Genomic DNA, 19,266 nt, shown 5'->3' with positions numbered 1-19,266 from the left:
AGACATGTTAAACAGGCATAAACTTGATAATAAAGTACAAAAAACGTTTTAAAATAAAACCGTTACTGTCACTTTAAATTTTAAACTGAACACACTTTATTACTGCAATTGCGAAAAAACATGAAGGAATTGTACAAAATTCACCAAATTTTCACCACAGTGTCTTAAAGCCTTAAAAGTATTGCACACCAAATTTGGAAGCTTTAACCCTTAAAATAACCGGAGCCGTTTTAACACTTTAACCCCTTTACAGTCCCTGGTATCTGCTTTGCTGAGACCCAACCAAGCCCAAAGGGGAATACGATACCAAATGACGCCTTCAGAAAGTCTTTTCTAAGTATCAGAGCTCCTCTCACATGCGACTGCATGCCATGCCTCTCAAAAACAAGTGCGCCACACCGGCGCGAAAATGAGACTCTGCTTATGCTTTGGGAAAGCCCCAGAGAAATAAGGTGTCTAATACAGTGCCTGCCGATATTATAATATCAATAAACCCAGATAAAATGATTCCTCAAAGCTAAATATGTTTTAAAACTGAATCGATTTAGCCCAGAAAAGTCTACAATCTTAATAAGCCCTTGTGAAGCCCTTATTTACCATCGTAATAAACATGGCTTACCGGATCCCATAGGGAAAAATGACAGCTTCCAGCATTACATCGTCTTGTTAGAATGTGTCATACCTCAAGCAGCAAGAGACTGCACACTGTTCCCCCAACTGAAGTTAATTGCTCTCAACAGTCCTGTGTGGAACAGCCATGGATTTTAGTTACGGTGCTAAAATCATTTTCCTCATACAAACAGAAATCTTCATCTCTTTTCTGTTTCTGAGTAAATAGTACATACCAGCACTATTTTAAAATAACAAACTCTTGATTGAATAATAAAAACTACAGTTAAACACTAAAAAACTCTAAGCCATCTCCGTGGAGATGTTGCCTGTACAACGGCAAAGAGAATGACTGGGGTAGGCGGAGCCTAGGAGGGATCATGTGACCAGCTTTGCTGGGCTCTTTGCCATTTCCTGTTGGGGAAGAGAATATCCCACAAGTAAGGATGACGCCGTGGACCGGACACACCTATGTTGGAGAAATATAGTGTACAATGTCCCTTTAAACCCATTTTAAAATAAGCAGCGCTTTTGGCATTGAATACAAGAAACATACCCCTAAATATTATAGTGATATAGGTTATATTACAGCTGCAATACAAGATTGTACTTGCAATGCACAAATTATCTGTAAATGTCTCATTTTTCCTACCTGTAGCAATACAATATGCCATGTTCTTTTAATACTTTTTAATCAATGAAAGAAAAAAAGGAATTCATTCCCCAATAACTATTTTTAAAAAGTTCCAGGAATTCAATTGTGCGTCAGAACTAAAAATGTACAAAAGCTATGAAGAAAGTTAATTAAATAAAAAATAAAATAAAAAAAACAGCAGTTACTCATTTTATTTTTGATAAATATTTTTTCAGCTCTTGCTGTTCAAGTTTCTAGATAGTACAAACATATTTAATTGAAAAGAATAATAAAGTATGAGTAATTTAGTACATGAAAGCAAGAAAAGGATCAGTACTTTGCAGTATCTTGTCAAGATAAAGGTTAAAGTGACATAAACGTGAAAAAAGAAAATGTTCTAATTTTTTTGTATATTACTGGTTTACTACTGCTTGCACATAACTATATGTGTTACCCCTGCAAATGGGTTAAACACATAATTAAAGTTAACTCCAGATCAGCAAGACTTTTGGGAGCTAGCTGAACACATTTGGTTGGTGAGACAATAGAAAGAGGCATATGTGTGTAGCCACCAATCACCAGCTGAGTTGCTGATCTTGAGCCTACCTAGGTATGTTTTACAGTAAAGATACAGAGAGAACAATTTTATAATAGAAGTAAAACTGAAAAGTCTCTTAACGCTGCTCTATATGAACCCTTAAAGATTTAATTTCAATGTTTGCGTCTCATTAGGAATGAAAATAAACTGTTTTTGTCATCTGATATTCTGCTAATAACCAATTCATTGATTAAAACTGGCTAAATCTTATATAATATATATATACACATATACAGCTGTATGTATTTCTGTGTGAGTATATATGTATATATGTCTGACTTGAACAGTAGATAGCGAGTCCAATAAGCCAAAAAAGAATGTATTTATGTCCAGTCTCACTAAGGAGCCAACTGTTGTAACCAACGCTTCCTGTGCAGCACAGCACCGGGACTACAGTACATATCATCAGGATTTTGCTTATGAAATGGTATTTCTTTTTAGTGATACTAGAAACAGGGATTTATCCAAAGTCTACAACCCATCCTGGTTATTTTGTAGTGTTAACATATGATATTATTAGAATTCACAGTAATTCACAGCTGATTGACCCAAAAGCAACTGCAATACTGATCTATTTATCAATGTCATTGACTGGGTAAGCTGGAACCTTGCCTAAGAATATTAGTCTGCTTTTCAGCTACAAGCAGATGGTACAGATGGAAAAAATACAGAGCTTTCTAAACCCCCAGAAAGCAAAGCTTACAACATGATCTTACCTTAATGCAGTTATTATTCTCAAACTGAGAATTAGCTCATCTCAGCTCCTGCGCTGCTTGGAAGTTGCTATAATTGAAGGATGGAAATCATCAGCCTAGTACTCCTGAAAGAAAAGATATATCACCTTAGCCTTATCTCTCATTTAAATGTATACATCAGCTCCCAAACTAACCATACAAATATGCCCTGCAGGTTGGAATAACCATTAGGCAACACCATATTGGAACCCCACAGTATTAAAGAAACACATTTAAAAAAAGATCAGACACTTCAACTATTTTTATCATTAGTATTATTAATTAATTTGATTCGTTTTTATTATAATACTTGAAATACAAAGAGAATAACATTTGCAATAATTACAGGATATAAAGAAGCCTCTCATGTGAGGCCTAGCTATGCAGGAGTAAAGGGACAGGTGTTGACCAACAGATAAAGTCCAAGAAGTAAGGTTATTTGTTTCCCAGAACATCCAGGGGTCTGATCAGTAAGGAGCTGCACAGTCTTACCGGAAGAAGTGGGAGACAGACAAAGCTGGAGAGTTTTAGGCAGTTGTGTGTATCTCTTTTACTGTTCTTCTTATTTTACAAATAAAACAACAGTTTCTCAGCACCTCTCATATAATTTAGCTTCAGTGTGTCAGGTATATCAGTTAGTGATTGTCTGGCTGTAGGCAGTTAGGGAGTTAGGGGAAAACAATAGCTCAGTGATTAGAGTATAGTACTTAGGTATACATATTCAGTGAAACACCCTGCATGGTTTTCCCCATTTTTAGGAGATATGGGATGCATGTCAATTGCAAATTGTATCTGCATACCTAGGCCTAGATTTAGAGTTCGGCGGTAGCCGTCAAAACCAGCGTTAGAGGCTCCTAACGCTGGTTTTGGGCGCCCGCTGGTATTTGGAGTCAGTGATTAAAGGGTCTAACGCTCACTTTTCAGCCGCGACTTTTCCATACCGCAGATCCCCCTACGCCATTTGCGTAGCCTATCTTTTCAATGGGATCTTTCTAACGCTGGTATTTAGAGTCGTTTCTGCAGTGAGCGTTAGAGCTCTAACGACAAGATTCCAGCCGCCTGAAAATAGCAGGAGTTAAGAGCTTTCTGGCTAACGCCGGTTTATAAAGCTCTTAACTACTGTACCCTAAAGTACACTAACACCCATAAACTACCTATGTACCCCTAAACCGAGGTCCCCCCACATCGCCGCCACTCGATTAAAATTTTTAACCCCTAATCTGCCGACCGCCACCTACGTTATACTTATGTACCCCTAATCTGCTGCCCCTAACACCGCCGACCCCTGTATTATATCTATTAACCCCTAACTTGCCCCCCACAACGTCGCCGCAAGCTACTTAAAATAATTAACCCCTAATCTTCCGACCGCAAATCGCCGCCACCTACGTTATCCCTATGTACCCCTAATCTGCTACCCCTAACATCGCCGACCCCTATGTTATATTTATTAACCCCTAATCTGCCCCCCACAACGTCGCCGACACCTACCTACACTTATTAACCCCTAATCTGCCGAGCGGACCTGAGCGCTACTATAATAAAGTTATTAACCCCTAATCCGCCTCACTAACCCTATCATAAATAGTATTAACCCCTAATCTGCCCTCCCTAACATCGCCGACACCTACCTTCAATTATTAACCCCTAATCTGCCGACCGGAGCTCACCGCTATTCTAATAAATGTATTAACCCCTAAAGCTAAGTCTAACCCTAACACTAACACCCCCCTAAGTTAAATATAATTTTTATCTAACGAAATAAATTAACTCTTATTAAATAAATAATTCCTATTTAAAGCTAAATACTTACCTGTAAAATACATCCTAATATAGCTACAATATAAATTATAATTATATTATAGCTATTTTAGGATTAATATTTATTTTACAGGCAACTTTGTAATTATTTTAACCAGGTACAATAGCTATTAAATAGTTAAGAACTATTTAATAGTTACCTAGTTAAAATAATTACAAATTTACCTGTAAAATAAATCCTAACCTAAGATATAATTAAACCTAACACTACCCTATCAATAAAATAATTAAATAAACTACCTACAATTAACCTAACACTACACTATCAATAAATTAATTAAACACAATTGCTACAAATAAATACAATTAAATAAACTATCTAAAGTACAAAAAATAAAAAAGAACTAAGTTACAGAAAATAATAAAATATTTACAAACATAAGAAAAATATTACAACAATTTTAAACTAATTACACCTACTCTAAGCCCCCTAATAAAATAACAAAGCCCCCCAAAATAAAAAATTCCCTACCCTATTCTAAAATACAAATATTACAAGCTCTTTTACCTTACCAGCCCTGAACAGGGCCCTTTGCGGGGCATGCCCCAAGAATTTCAGCTCTTTTGCCTGTAAAAAAAAACATACAATACCCCCCCCCCCAACATTACAACCCACCACCCACATACCCCTAATCTAACCCAAACCCCCCTTAAATAAACCTAACACTACCCCCCTGATGATCTTCCTACCTTGTCTTCACCATGCCAGGTTCACCGATCCGTCCTGGCTCCAAGATCTTCATCCAACCCAAGCGGGGGCTAGACATCCACTGAAGAAGTCCAGAAGAGGGTCCAAAGTCTTCCTCCTATCCGGCAAGAAGAGGACATCCGGACCGGCAAACATCTTCTCCAAGCGGCATCTTCTATCTTCTTCCATCCGATGACGACCGGCTCCATCTTGAAGACCTCCAGCGCGGATCCATCCTCTTCTTCCGACGACTAGACGACGAATGACGGTTCCTTTAAGGGACGTCATCCAAGATGGCGTCCCTCGAATTCCGATTGGCTGATAGGATTCTATCAGCCAATCGGAATTAAGGTAGGAATTTTCTGATTGGCTGATGGAATCAGCCAATCAGAATATAGTTCAATCCGATTGGCTGATCCAATCAGCCAATCAGATTGAGCTCGCATTCTATTGGCTGATCGGAACAGCCAATAGAATGCGAGCTCAATCTGATTGGCTGATTGGATCAGCCAATCGGATTGAACTATATTCTGATTGGCTGATTCCATCAGCCAATCAGAAAATTCCTACCTTAATTCCGATTGGCTGATAGAATCCTATCAGCCAAACGGAATTCGAGGGACGCCATCTTGGATGACGTCCCTTAAAGGAACCGTCATTCGTCGTCTAGTCGTCGGAAGAAGAGGATGGATCCGCGCTGGAGGTCTTCAAGATGGAGCCGGTCGTCATCGGATGGAAGAAGATAGAAGATGCCGCTTGGAGAAGATGTTTGCCGGTCCGGATGTCCTCTTCTTGCCGGATAGGAGGAAGACTTTGGACCCTCTTCTGGACTTCTTCAGTGGATGTCTAGCCCCCGCTTGGGTTGGATGAAGATCTTGGAGCCAGGACGGATCGGTGAACCTGGCATGGTGAAGACAAGGTAGGAAGATCATCAGGGGGGTAGTGTTAGGTTTATTTAAGGGGGGTTTGGGTTAGATTAGGGGTATGTGGGTGGTGGGTTGTAATGTTGGGGGGGGGGTATTGTATGTTTTTTTTTACAGGCAAAAGAGCTGAAATTCTTGGGGCATGCCCCGCAAAGGGCCCTGTTCAGGGCTGGTAAGGTAAAAGAGCTTGTAATATTTGTATTTTAGAATAGGGTAGGGAATTTTTTATTTTGGGGGGCTTTGTTATTTTATTAGGGGGCTTAGAGTAGGTGTAATTAGTTTAAAATTGTTGTAATATTTTTCTTATGTTTGTAAATATTTTATTATTTTCTGTAACTTAGTTCTTTTTTATTTTTTGTACTTTAGATAGTTTATTTAATTTTATTTATTTGTAGCAATTGTGTTTAATTAATTTATTGATAGTGTAGTGTTAGGTTAATTGTAGGTAATTGTAGGTAGTTTATTTAATTATTTTATTGATAGGGTAGTGTTAGGTTTAATTATATCTTAGGTTAGGATTTATTTTACAGGTAAATTTGTAATTATTTTAACTAGGTAACTATTAAATAGTTCTTAACTATTTAATAGCTATTGTACATGGTTAAAATAATTACAAAGTTGCCTGTAAAATAAATATTAATCCTAAAATAGCTATAATATAATTATAATTTATATTGTAGCTATATTAGGATGTATTTTACAGGTAAGTATTTAGCTTTAAATAGGAATTATTTATTTAATAAGAGTTAATTTATTTCGTTAGATAAAAATTATATTTAACTTAGGGGGGTGTTAGTGTTAGGGTTAGACTTAGCTTTAGGGGTTAATACATTTATTAGAATAGCGGTGAGCTCCGGTCGGCAGATTAGGGGTTAATAATTGAAGGTAGGTGTCGGCGATGTTAGGGAGGGCAGATTAGGGGTTAATACTATTTATGATAGGGTTAGTGAGGCGGATTAGGGGTTAATAACTTTATTATAGTAGCGCTCAGGTCCGCTCGGCAGATTAGGGGTTAATAATTGTAGGTAGGTGTCGGCGACGTTGTGGGGGGCAGATTAGGGGTTAATAAATATAACATAGGGGTCGGCGATGTTAGGGCAGCAGATTAGGGGTACATAGGGATAACGTAGGTGGCGGCGGTTTACGGAGCGGCAGATTAGGGGTTAAAAGTGTAATGCAGGGGTCAGCGATAGCGGGGGCGGCAGATTAGGGGTTAATAAGTGTAAGGTTAGGGGTGTTTAGACTCGGGGTACATGTTAGGGTGTTAGGTGCAGACTTAGGAGGTGTTTCCCCATAGGAAACAATGGGGCTGCGTTAGGAGCTGAACGCTGCTTTTTTGCAGGTGTTAGGTTTTTTTTCAGCTCAAACAGCCCCATTGTTTCCTATGGGAGAATCGTGCACGAGCACGTTTTTGATGCCGGCCGCGTCCGTAAGCAACTCTGGTATCGAGAGTTGCATTTGCGGTAAAAATGCTCTACGCTCCTTTTTTGGAGCCTAACGCAGCATTTGTTTGAACTCTCGATACCAGAGTTAAATTTATGGTGCGGCCAGAAAAAAACCCGCGGAGCGTTAACAGCCCTTTTACCGCCGAACTCTAAATCTAGGCCCTAATGTTTTATTTAAATAGCCAATATTAATTTTGGTGTATAATGTCGGCAAGTTGCACATTCAGCTGCAATTACCCCATAACTGCTCATCTCTTGCACGTAGGACAAATTCCACTGTCAATACTACCGCCATCACAAAAAGGTCTTCAAAACCTTACAAAACCAGCAATAAAATAGGAAAAAACAAAATTTATGCTTACCTGATAAATTCATTTCTCCTGTAGTGTGGTCAGTCCACGGGTCATCATTACTTCTGGGATATTATCTCCTCCCCTACAGGAAGTGCAAGAGGATTCACCCAGCAGAGCTGCTATATAGCTCCTCCCCTCTACGTCACCTCCAGTCATTCGACCAAAGGACCAACGAGAAAGGAGAAGCCCAAGGGTGTAGTGGTGACTGGAGTATAATCCAAAAATTTTTTAAGCCTGCCATAAAAAACAGGGCGGGCCGTGGACTGACCACACTACAGGAGAAATGAATTTATCAGGTAAGCATAAATTTTGTTTTCTCCTGTTAAGTGTGGTCAGTCCACGGGTCATCATTACTTCTGGGATACCAATACCAAAGCAAAAAGTACACGGATGACGGGAGGGACAGGCAGGCTCTTTATACGGAGGGAACCACTGCCTGAAGAACCTTTCTCCCAAAAACAGCCTCCGAAGAAGCAAAAGTGTCAAATTTGGAAAATTTGGAAAAAGTATGAAGAGAAGACCAAGTTGCAGCCTTGCAAATCTGTTCAACAGAAGCCTCATTCTTAAAGGCCCAAGTGGAAGCCACAGCTCTAGTAGAATGAGCTGTAATTCTTTCAGGAGGCTGCTGTCCAGCAGTCTCATAGGCTAATCGTATTATGCTACGAAGCCAAAAAGAGAGAGAGGTAGCCGAAGCTTTTTGACCTCTCCTCTGGCCAGAATAAACGACAAACAGGGAAGACGTTTGACGAAACTCCTTAGTTGCCTGTAGATAAAATTTCAGGGCACGGACTACATCTAGATTGTGTAGCAGACGTTCCTTCTTCGAGGAAGGATTAGGACACAAAGATGGAACAACAATCTCTTGATTGATATTCCTGTTAGTGACCACCTTAGGTAGGAACCCAGGTTTAGTACGCAGAACTACCTTGTCTGAATGAAAAATCAGATAAGGAGAATCACAATGTAAGGCAGATAACTCAGAGACTCTTCGAGCCGAGGAAATAGCCATTAAAAACAGAACTTTCCAAGATAACAACTTGATATCAATGGAATGAAGGGGTTCAAACGGAACACCCTGTAAAACATTAAGAACTAAGTTCAAACTCCATGGCGGAGCAACAGTTTTAAACACAGGCTTGATCCTAGCTAAAGCCTGACAAAAAGCTTGAACGTCCGGAACTTCTGACAGACGTTTGTGTAAAAGAATGGACAGAGCTGAAATCTGTCCCTTTAAAGAACTAGCGGATAACCCCTTTTCTAAACCTTCTTGTAGAAAAGACAATATCCTTGGAATCCTAACCTTACTCCATGAGTAACTCTTGGATTCGCACCAATATAAGTATTTACGCCATATTTTATGGTAAATCCTTCTGGTAACAGGCTTCCTAGCCTGTATTAAGGTATCAATAACTGGCTCAGAAAACCCACGTTTTGATAAAATCAAGCGTTCAATTTCCAAGCAGTCAGCTTCAGAGAAGTTAGATTTTGATGTTTGAATGGACCCTGGATCAGAAGGTCCTGTTTCAGAGGTAGAGACCAAGGCGGACAGGATGACATGTCCACTAGATCTGCATAGCATGTCCTGCGTGGCCATGCAGGTGCTATTAGAATCACTGATGCTCTCTCCTGTTTGATTCTGGCAATCAATCGAGGAAGCATCGGGAAGGGTGGAAACACATAAGCCATCCCGAAGGTCCAAGGTGCTGTCAAAGCATCTATCAGAACCGCTCCCGGATCCCTGGATCTGGACCCGTAGCGAGGAAGCTTGGCGTTCTGACGAGACGCCATGAGATCTATCTCTGGTTTGCCCCAACGTCGAAGTATCTGGGCAAAGACCTCCGGATGAAGTTCCCACTCCCCCGGATGAAAAGTCTGACGACTTAAGAAATCCGCCTCCAAGTTCTCCACTCCCGGGATGTGGATTGCAGACAGGTGGCAAGAGTGAGACTCTGCCCAGCGAATTATCTTTGATACTTCCATCATTGCTAGGGAGCTTCTTGTCCCTCCCTGATGGTTGATGTAAGCTACAGTCGTGATGTTGTCCGACTGAAACCTGATGAACCCCCGAGTTGTTAACTGGGGCCAAGCCAGAAGGGCATTGAGAACTGCTCTCAATTCCAGAATGTTTATTGGAAGGAGACTCTCCTCCTGATTCCATAGTCCCTGAGCCTTCAGAGAATTCCAGACAGCGCCCCATCCTAGTAGGCTGGCGTCTGTTGTTACAATTGTCCAGTTTGGCCTGCTGAATGGCATCCCCCTGGACAGGTGTGGCCGATAAAGCCACCATAGAAGAGAATTTCTGGTCTCTTGATTCAGATTCAGAGTGGGGGACAAATCTGAGTAATCCCCATTCCACTGACTTAGCATGCACAATTGCAGCGGTCTGAGATGTAGGCGTGCAAAAGGTACTACGTCCATTGCCGCTACCATTAAGCCGATCACCTCCATGCATTGAGCTACTGACGGGTGTTGAATGGAATGAAGGACACGGCATGCATTTTGAAGCTTTGTTAACCTGTCTTCTGTCAGGTAAATCTTCATTTCTACAGAATCTATCAGAGTCCCCAAGAAGGGAACTCTTGTGAGTGGAAAAAGAGAACTCTTCTTTTCGTTCACCTTCCATCCATGCAACCTTAGAAATGCCAGTACTAACTCTGTATGAGACTTGGCAGAGCTTGTATCAGAATGTCGTCTAGGTACGGAGCTACCGAAATTCCTCGCGGTCTTAGTACCGCCAGAAGAGTACCCAGAACCTTTGTGAAGATTCTTGGAGCCGTAGCCAGTCCGAATGGAAGAGCTACAAACTGGTAATGCCTGTCTAGAAAGGCAAACCTTAGATACCGGTAATGATTTCTTTGAATCGGTATGTGAAGGTAAGCATCCTTTAAATCCACTGTGGTCATGTACTGACCCTCTTGGATCATGGGCAAAATTGTTCGAATCGTTTCCATCTTGAACGATGGAACTCTTAGGAATTTGTTTAGGATCTTTAAATCCAAGATTGGCCTGAAAGTTCCCTCTTTTTTGGGAACTACAAACAGATTTGAGTAAAACCCTTGTCCTTGTTCCGACCGCGGAACTGGATGGATCACTCCCATTAATAAAAGATCTTGTACGCAGCGTAGGAACGCTTCTTTCTTTATTTGGTTTGTTGATAACCTTGACAGATGAAATCTCCCTCTTGGGGGAGAGGATTTGAAGTCCAGAAGGTATCCCTGAGATATGATCTCTAACGCCCAGGGATCCTGAACATCTCTTGCCCAAGCCTTGGCGAAGAGAGAAAGTCTGCCCCCTACTAGATCCGGTCCCGGACCGGGGGCCCTCGATTCATGCTGTCTTAGGGGCAGCAGCAGGTTTCCTGGCCTGCTTGCCCTTGTTCCAGGACTGGTTAGGTTTCCAGCCTTGTCTGTAGCGAGCAACAGCTCCTTCCTGTTTTGGTGCAGAGGAGGTTGATGCTGTTCCTGCTTTGAAATTACGAAAGGAACGAAAATTAAACTGTCTAGCCCTAGGTTTGGCTTTGTCCTGAGGCAGGGCATGGCCTTTACCTCCTGTAATGTCAGCGATAATCTCCTTCAACCCGGGCCCGAATAAGGTTTGCCCTTTGAAAGGTATATTAAGCAATTTAGATTTAGAAGTAACATCAGCTGACCAGGATTTTAGCCACAGTGCTCTGCGTGCCTGAATGGCAAATCCGGAATTCTTAGCCGTAAGTTTAGTTAAATGTACTACGGCATCTGAAATAAATGAGTTAGCTAACTTAAGGGCTTTAAGTTTGTCTGTAATCTCATCTAGTGTAGATGATTGAAGTGTCTCTTCCAGAGACTCAAACCAAAATGCTGCTGCAGCCGTGACAGGCGCAATACATGCAAGAGGTTGCAATATAAAACCTTGTTGAACAAACATTTTCTTAAGGTAACCCTCTAATTTTTTATCCATTGGATCTGAAAAGGCACAGCTATCCTCCACCGGGATAGTGGTACGCTTAGCTAAAGTAGAAACTGCTCCCTCCACCTTAGGGACCGTTTGCCATAAGTCCCGTGTGGTGGCGTCTATTGGAAACATTTTTCTAAATATCGGAGGGGGTGAGAACGGCACACCGGGTCTATCCCACTCCTTAGTAACAATTTCAGTAAGTCTCTTAGGTATAGGAAAAACATCAGTACTCGCCGGTACCGCAAAATATTTATCCAACCTACACATTTTCTCTGGTATTGCAACTGTGTTACAATCATTCAGAGCCGCTAACACCTCCCCTAGTAATACACGGAGGTTTTCCAGCTTAAATTTAAAATTTGAAATATCTGAATCCAATCTATTTGGATCAGAACCGTCACCCACAGAATGAAGTTCTCCGTCCTCATGTTCTGCCGCCTGTGACGCAGTGTCTGACATGGCCCTAATATTATCAGCGCACTCCGTTCTCACCCCAGAGTGATCACGCTTGCCTCTAAGTTCTGGTAATTTAGCCAAAACTTCAGTCATAACAGTAGCCATATCCTGTAATGTGATTTGAAATGGCCGCCCAGATGTACTCGGCGCTACAATATCACGCACCTCCCGAGCGGGAGATGCAGGTACTGACACGTGAGGCGAGTTAGTCGGCATAACTCTCCCCTCGTTGTCTGGTGAAATATGTTCAATTTGTACAGATTGACTTTTATTTAAAGTAGCATCAATACAGTTAGTACATAAACTTCTATTGGGCTCCACTTTGGCATTAGCACATATAGCACATGTATCTTCCTCTGAATCAGACATGTTTAACACACTAGCAATTAACTAGCAACTTGGAAATGCTTTTTCAAGTAATTTACAATAATATGAAAACGAACTGTGCCTATAAGAAGCACAGAAAAAATTATGACAGTTGAAAATAATTAAGTTATAGCATCAATCTTTGTCAGAAATATACAATTTTAGCAAAGGATTGTTCCCATTAGCAAAGGATAACTAACCCAGGCAGCAGAAAAAATACACAAATAAACGTTTTTTATCACAGTCAACTACAATCTTCACAGCTCTGCTGTGATGATTACCTCCCTCAAAAAAAGGCTTTGGAGATCCCTGAGTTCTGTAGAGATGAACCGGATCATGCAGGAAGAAAATGAACCTCTGACTGAGTTTTTTGATGCGTAGTAAAAGCGCCAAAAATGGCCCCTCCCCCTCACACATAACAGTGAGAGAGATCAGTGAACTGCTTTAATTTAAACAAAACTATTGCCAAGTGGAAAAAATAGTGCCCAAAACATTTTTTCACCCAGTACCTCAGAGAAATAAACGTTTTTACATGCCAGCAAAAAAACGTTTAACCTCAATAAATTAATTGTTATTTAAAACCTATTGCAAGTCCCTGCAAATTAGGTTAAGTCTATGCATACAGTATAAATCCAGTGAAGTACCATTCCCCAGAATACTGAAGTGTAAAATATACATACATGACAGCCTGATACCAGCTACTGCATTTAAGGCTGAGTTTACATTATAACGGTATGGCAGGATTTTCTCATCAATTCCATGTCAGAAAATAACAAACTGCTACATACCTCTTTGCAGATTAATCTGCCCGCTGTCCCCTGATCTGAAGTTTACCTCTCCTCAGATGGCCGAGAAACAGCAATATGATCTTAACTACTCCGGCTAAAATCATAGAAAAAAAAACTCCGGTAGATTCTTCTTCAAATTCTACCAGAGAATAAATAACACACTCCGGTGCTATTATAAAATAACAAACTTTTGATTGAAGGTAATAAACTAATTAAATCACCACAGTCCTCTCACACATCCTATCTATTCGTTGGGTGCAAGAGAATGACTGGAGGTGACGTAGAGGGGAGGAGCTATATAGCAGCTCTGCTGGGTGAATCCTCTTGCACTTCCTGTAGGGGAGGAGATAATATCCCAGAAGTAATGATGACCCGTGGACTGACCACACTTAACAGGAGAAAATATTTATAAAAAGTACAATCTAACATATCCAACCCCAGAAAACTGTTCTCAACCTTTAACTCCCTTCTACGTCCGCCTGCCCCCCGCCCACTACCAACCTCACTGCTCAAATTATTGCTGATCACTTCAAAAATAAAATTGACACCATTAGAAAAGAGATCTGCACCTCGCACCCCGCAAACCCAGCGATCCTACCCACCCCTTCTATTAACAAAAATCTATGCTATTTCCCTCCTGTAACAGAGGAAGAAGTCTCTGCACTCCTATCCTCGGCTCATCTCACAACCTGCCCACTTGACCCTATTCCTTCACGACTTATTCCCCTTCTCTCTGCTTCACTAACCCCTACCCTAACTTATCTCTTTAACCAATCCCTCACTGCTGGCACATTTCCTGACACATTCAAGCATGCGACAATCATACCAATCCTAAAAAAGCCCTCGCTTGACCCCTCCACGCCTTCTAACTATCGACCAGTCTCCTTACTTCCCTTTGCTTCAAAATTATTGGAACGACTAGTCTATAATCGGCTAACTCAATTTCTCACAACTAACTCCTTACTTGATCCACTACAATCTGGTTTCCACCCTAAACACTCAACAGAAACCGCTCTTGCTAAAGTAACAAATGACCTGTTATCAGCCAAAGCAAAAGGCCATTACTCATTACTAATTCTTCTTGACCTGTCCGCAGCTTTTGACACAGTTGACCATCCTCTCCTCCTAAAAATACTACATTCATTTGGCATCCGAGACACAGCCCTCTCCTGGTTTGCATCATATCTTTCAAACCGCTCGTTTTCAGTTTCCTTTAACAACACATCTTGTGATCCTATGCCTCTCTCAGTTGGAGTACCGCAAGGTTCTGTCTTGGGTCCCTTGCTTTTCTCTCTTTATACATCCTGCCTTGGAAAACTTATAGCCTCCTTTGGATTCCAGTACCACCTATATGCTGATGATACCCAAATCTATCTTTCCTCTACTGATATCTCTCCCTCTTTCTGACTGCCTCTCTGCAATTTTCTCTTGGATGTCTTCACACTACCTCCAACTCAATCTGTCCAAAACTGAGCTGCTTCTTATTCCCCCCTCTTCGAGACATCCGACACCTGACATTTCTCTGATGGTTGGAGACTCTATTCTCAACACCTCACCCCAGGTCCGCTGCCTTGGGGTCACACTAGACTCAGAACTCACATTCAACCCACATATACAAACGCTTACCAAATCCTGCCGGTCACACCTACGCAACATTTCCAGAATTCGTCCCTTCCTTACTCAAAATACTACAAAAATACTTATTCATTCCCTCATCCTGTCACGCATTGATTATTGCAATCTACTCTTAAATGGCCTTCCAAAACACCGCCTCTCCTCCCTCCAATCTATTATGAATGCTTCTGCTAGACTCATCCACCTAAGTCGACGATCTACATCAGCTGCTCCGCTCTGCCAGTCTCTACACTGGCTCCCCATACACTCCAGAATACAGTTTAAAGTATTACCCCTAACTTACAAAGCACTCAACAGTCTAACTCCCAACTATATCTCCTCTCTCATCGTGAAATACTCCCCATCCCGTCCTCTTCGATCAAACTCTGACCTACGTCTCTACACTCCTGTTATCTCTACATCCCACTCCCGCCTCCAAGACTTCGCACGTGCTGCTCCTGTCCTCTGGAACTCTCTACCCCGCTCCATCAGACTGTCTCCAACCTTGTATAGCTTCAGAAGATCCTTGAAAACCCACCTATTCAGAGAGGCTTACCATCTCTCCTCCATCCCGCATCCGAACCAAGCTAATACATGTACATGAACTGCCTGACTCACTGCTGCAAATACAACCGATGTAACAAGCTACCCCAACCTTATGTCTCTGCACCCTAAACCTTTAGACTGTGAGCTCTCCGGAGCAGGGCCCTCTTCATCCTGTGCTAGATTTGTTTAGTCTTGTTATGTTTTGTATTGTATCACAGATCTTTGTCATTGTATACCCCCATCATTGTACCCAGCGCTACGGAATTTGGCGGCGCTATACAAATAAATGATAATAATAATAATAATATGCACAAAAGAAAAGTTTGAAGAAAAAAAATGTTTTAAGGAAATTAAGGAAATTGAAATAAAAATAAAAAAGCCTCAGCAAGATCCGCAAGGTGAGATCATTTACAGGGCTATAGATTCTTTATCAATTCTACTTGCCTCAACAAAGTTTAGTTGAAAAGCAATGTTCACGCCTCAGGAACCCCCATGGACAGCTCCTCGTTTGTTGGTATGTTTCTAATATGCAAGACTACTTTTACAAACCAAAACAGACATGAAAATATTTTATGCTGACAAAAATGTACATAAATCTTTTCCAAGTGTGCTTCTAACGTGTTGTGTTTGTAATTATTGTTTTGTTTTTTTATGCGTTATCATACCCCCAACTGTCCCGATTTTCCCAGGACAGTCCTGAATTTAGGGGTCTGTCCCGCTGTCCTGGGGAGAGTGCTGTTTGTCCCGCATTGCCCCTGGGCCGAAGCAATGTTATTTTTTTTAAATTGCTATTGGTCCTCCTATTACCATGTGAATGTTGGTTATCACGTGAGAAAATTGCACCCAATACCTACAGTGCACGAGTGAGACTTCAATCAAGTCACCTCCAGTTAGATGTGACTAACTGGTGCATAATGTGACTGCACATTGTCTGACGGCAGTACTATGTTCTCTGCTTAAAAAAACTTTTTTATGTTATTTTTACTTAATTAGCCCTTTTAGGATATGCACAGATCTCAACCTGTTTTATGGCACTTTAATGTGAGAGCAGCAGTGCTGAACCAGTCTCGACGATGTCCCTGAGACTGTTATTACTTTCCAAGGTACAGTAGGTGACTGCGCATGGAGTAAGTGGCAGTGCAAGCAGGGTGCAGGCCGCTACTGTTATTTTTAATGCACGTGTCACTCACAGTGCACTTATACGCAGAGGTGGTTTTGCAAAGACTGTGAGAGGACAATACTGAGTTACCGGTTCTTGAGGGTAGGCGGGTGTGGTGATGATTGCATCCGACCTTATGCACGTTACAAACTAGCGCCTGGATGCTGGATTAGTAGTATGGAATCATATGTATGATTACAAAAGGGGCGGGGAGAAGCGTCAGGCATCTTGGATTGGTACTATGGTAACTGTGATTAAGGACAGCTAAATCCCCATAGCCTGAGCCAGAGTGACAGTGATAGGGTAACCAGAGCTTGGGCAGAGGGCATGTGGTATGCATTCAGCTTGTGACTGTGTGGCAGCCTTCCACACAGTCACACAGAATAGTGCGTGTTTGTGTTCTGTTTTGCAGATTGTTAATAACAACAGCTGGTGTGACTGACATCTCATTCTAAATGTGTCATCAGTGTCATTGTATATTAAAACCTTTAAAATATGTACCTATATTTATATTAGTAAAATGAATTAAGTGTTTTACTCTTAATAAAATGTGGGACATAAACATTTTATAATGTACTTTGTATTGCTTCAAAATGAATGGGAATTAATTTTTAAAGATGTAAGCATAGTGTTTTTCCATTTTCTTCAGTTTTGAAGGTAAACATTTATCTCCATTTCCCTCTTTTGTATAAGGGTTTACAGTATCTCATACATTAGTTTAATGATGAGTTGATGTGATTAAATATTTAATTAATTTATATTTTTGATTGGACCTTTTAGGAGATTGTGTGGATTGTTTATTTTTTTTCCCCCAGTAAGTGATATACAAGCAAAATGTGGGTTAGTTAGTATTGTTCGCCTGTATTTCCTTTTTTTTTCTTATGCAAACTGTGAATAGATTTACTTTTTTATCTTATTTTTCTAATGAGAGGCGACAGATTAAAGTTTTTTAAATGTTATACAATACAATGGGGGGGGGGCTTTAATTAAAAGGACATAAAACACATTTCAATGCCTCATATGAGTGTGTTCATATAGAGTATGCATGTAGTGTGTAACTAGTGAGGAAAGAAAACGTTTACATGAAATACATTGCATGGGTTGTGGGCTGAGAATAGTTGCTTACTCACTCAGACATTACCAAGATGCTAGAACAGTGCTAATTTAGGATATATATTAGCCTTATAGTAAATTGGATTAGGTCTCATGATTTTGTTAAGCCCCACCCCCATATCACACTTTTGCCGGGGGGTTGTCCCTCTTTTGAATTTTGAAATGTTGGGAGGTTTGCGTTATTAGTAGTTGATGTGCAAGTTATCATATACAAGGGCACTTAACACAACTACTGATGTTAATAACACTAATGAAACTGTGGAAAAAATAGTGATTATTCTCATTTGCATCATTCAACACTATACAAAGCAATAATTTTTTTGATGTTTTAATTAAAGTTTTCATGGTAGCAGGAAAGACTGTCTGTACTTTGTAGCATGTGGTCTTCTTTCAGAATAGTTTTTGATGTTGTCATTTACCTAAAGTGCTTATTATGCCTTGTTTTTTACATTAATGTACTTAGGAATATAGCCATTTCTACATATTTAATTGAAATTAAAACAGACTGCTGTGACATCACAAGTCCTTTAGCAAAAAAGGAACTAGCATTTATTTTTGACAGCGTTTTGACACATGCTGGAAGTGTACTTCCAAGAGAAAAAATTCTATTTTATTTCCAAAAAAGTGAGTGTACTTTACAAAAAGAAGATTGTACTTCCCGAAAAACAAAAACAAAATTGTATTTCCAAAAAAGAAATGTATTTGTAATTAGAGACTTGTAAAATGTTTTGTACATTTAGATTTGTATCATTACTTTATATGTAAAATGAAAAAGAATCACACACACTTGCCTTTTTTAAAAGCAATCTTATTCCATACCTAGGTAGGTGCCTGGGGCACTACCATAGTTGCCAACATTTAAAAAAAAAATCCAGGGACACTTTGCAGCAGAGCAAGCAAGCGGGTTACTGGAGTATTGACGACCTACTATTCAACTGCTCCGCCCCCTCAGTTCTGCAATCAAAACACACCAATTTGAAAGTAATAGTATAATTTAGAGTTATCCATAGTTTATTATACAGATTACAGCACCAAGCTCTTACACCTACCCAGTCTCTGGAACACATTAGAAAGACAAATAATATGTGAACGCATTCAATAATAATAACAATATTCCATTAGGAATGAATTATATTTAAATAATACACTATATCTATTTATCATCTATCTAACTGTATATATGTGTGTGTGTCTATATATATATATATATGCAAACAACAAATGTTGTGCAAAAGAGATTTTCAGGGACATTTCCAAGGACAAAAGAAAATCCAGGGACATACAACAAAGTCCAGGGACTGTCCCTGGAAATCAGGGACTGTTGGCAACTATGCACTACATGGCAGGAAATAGTGCTGCCATCTAGTGCTCTTGCACTAAATAACATTCTTGCAAAACTGCTGCCATATAGTTCTCCAGGCATGTGTATGTTCCTGAGCTTTTCAACAAAAGATACCAAGAGAACAACGAAAATTTGATAATAGAA

The 19,266-nt window shown here is 40.4% G+C and overlaps 1 protein-coding gene across 7 annotated transcripts in view; it reads right to left on the bottom strand.

The window, feature by feature from the left end:
* APBB2 (amyloid beta precursor protein binding family B member 2) overlaps window positions 1–19,266 on the bottom strand; it is a 919,850-nt gene that overhangs the window by 778,010 nt on the left and 122,574 nt on the right. For all 7 annotated transcript variants that reach the window (XM_053704021.1, XM_053704024.1, XM_053704022.1 and 4 more), the window contains exon 2: window positions 2,558–2,661. The gene's annotated coding sequence lies outside the window, so the exon portion shown is untranslated. The remainder of the gene's footprint in view (window positions 1–2,557; window positions 2,662–19,266) is intronic.

The sequence above is a fragment of the Bombina bombina genome, chromosome 2 (genome assembly GCF_027579735.1).
Source record: "Bombina bombina isolate aBomBom1 chromosome 2, aBomBom1.pri, whole genome shotgun sequence".
In the NCBI taxonomy this organism is placed as follows: Eukaryota; Metazoa; Chordata; class Amphibia; order Anura; family Bombinatoridae; genus Bombina; species Bombina bombina.
This window is presented reverse-complemented; position numbering and strand designations above follow the sequence as displayed.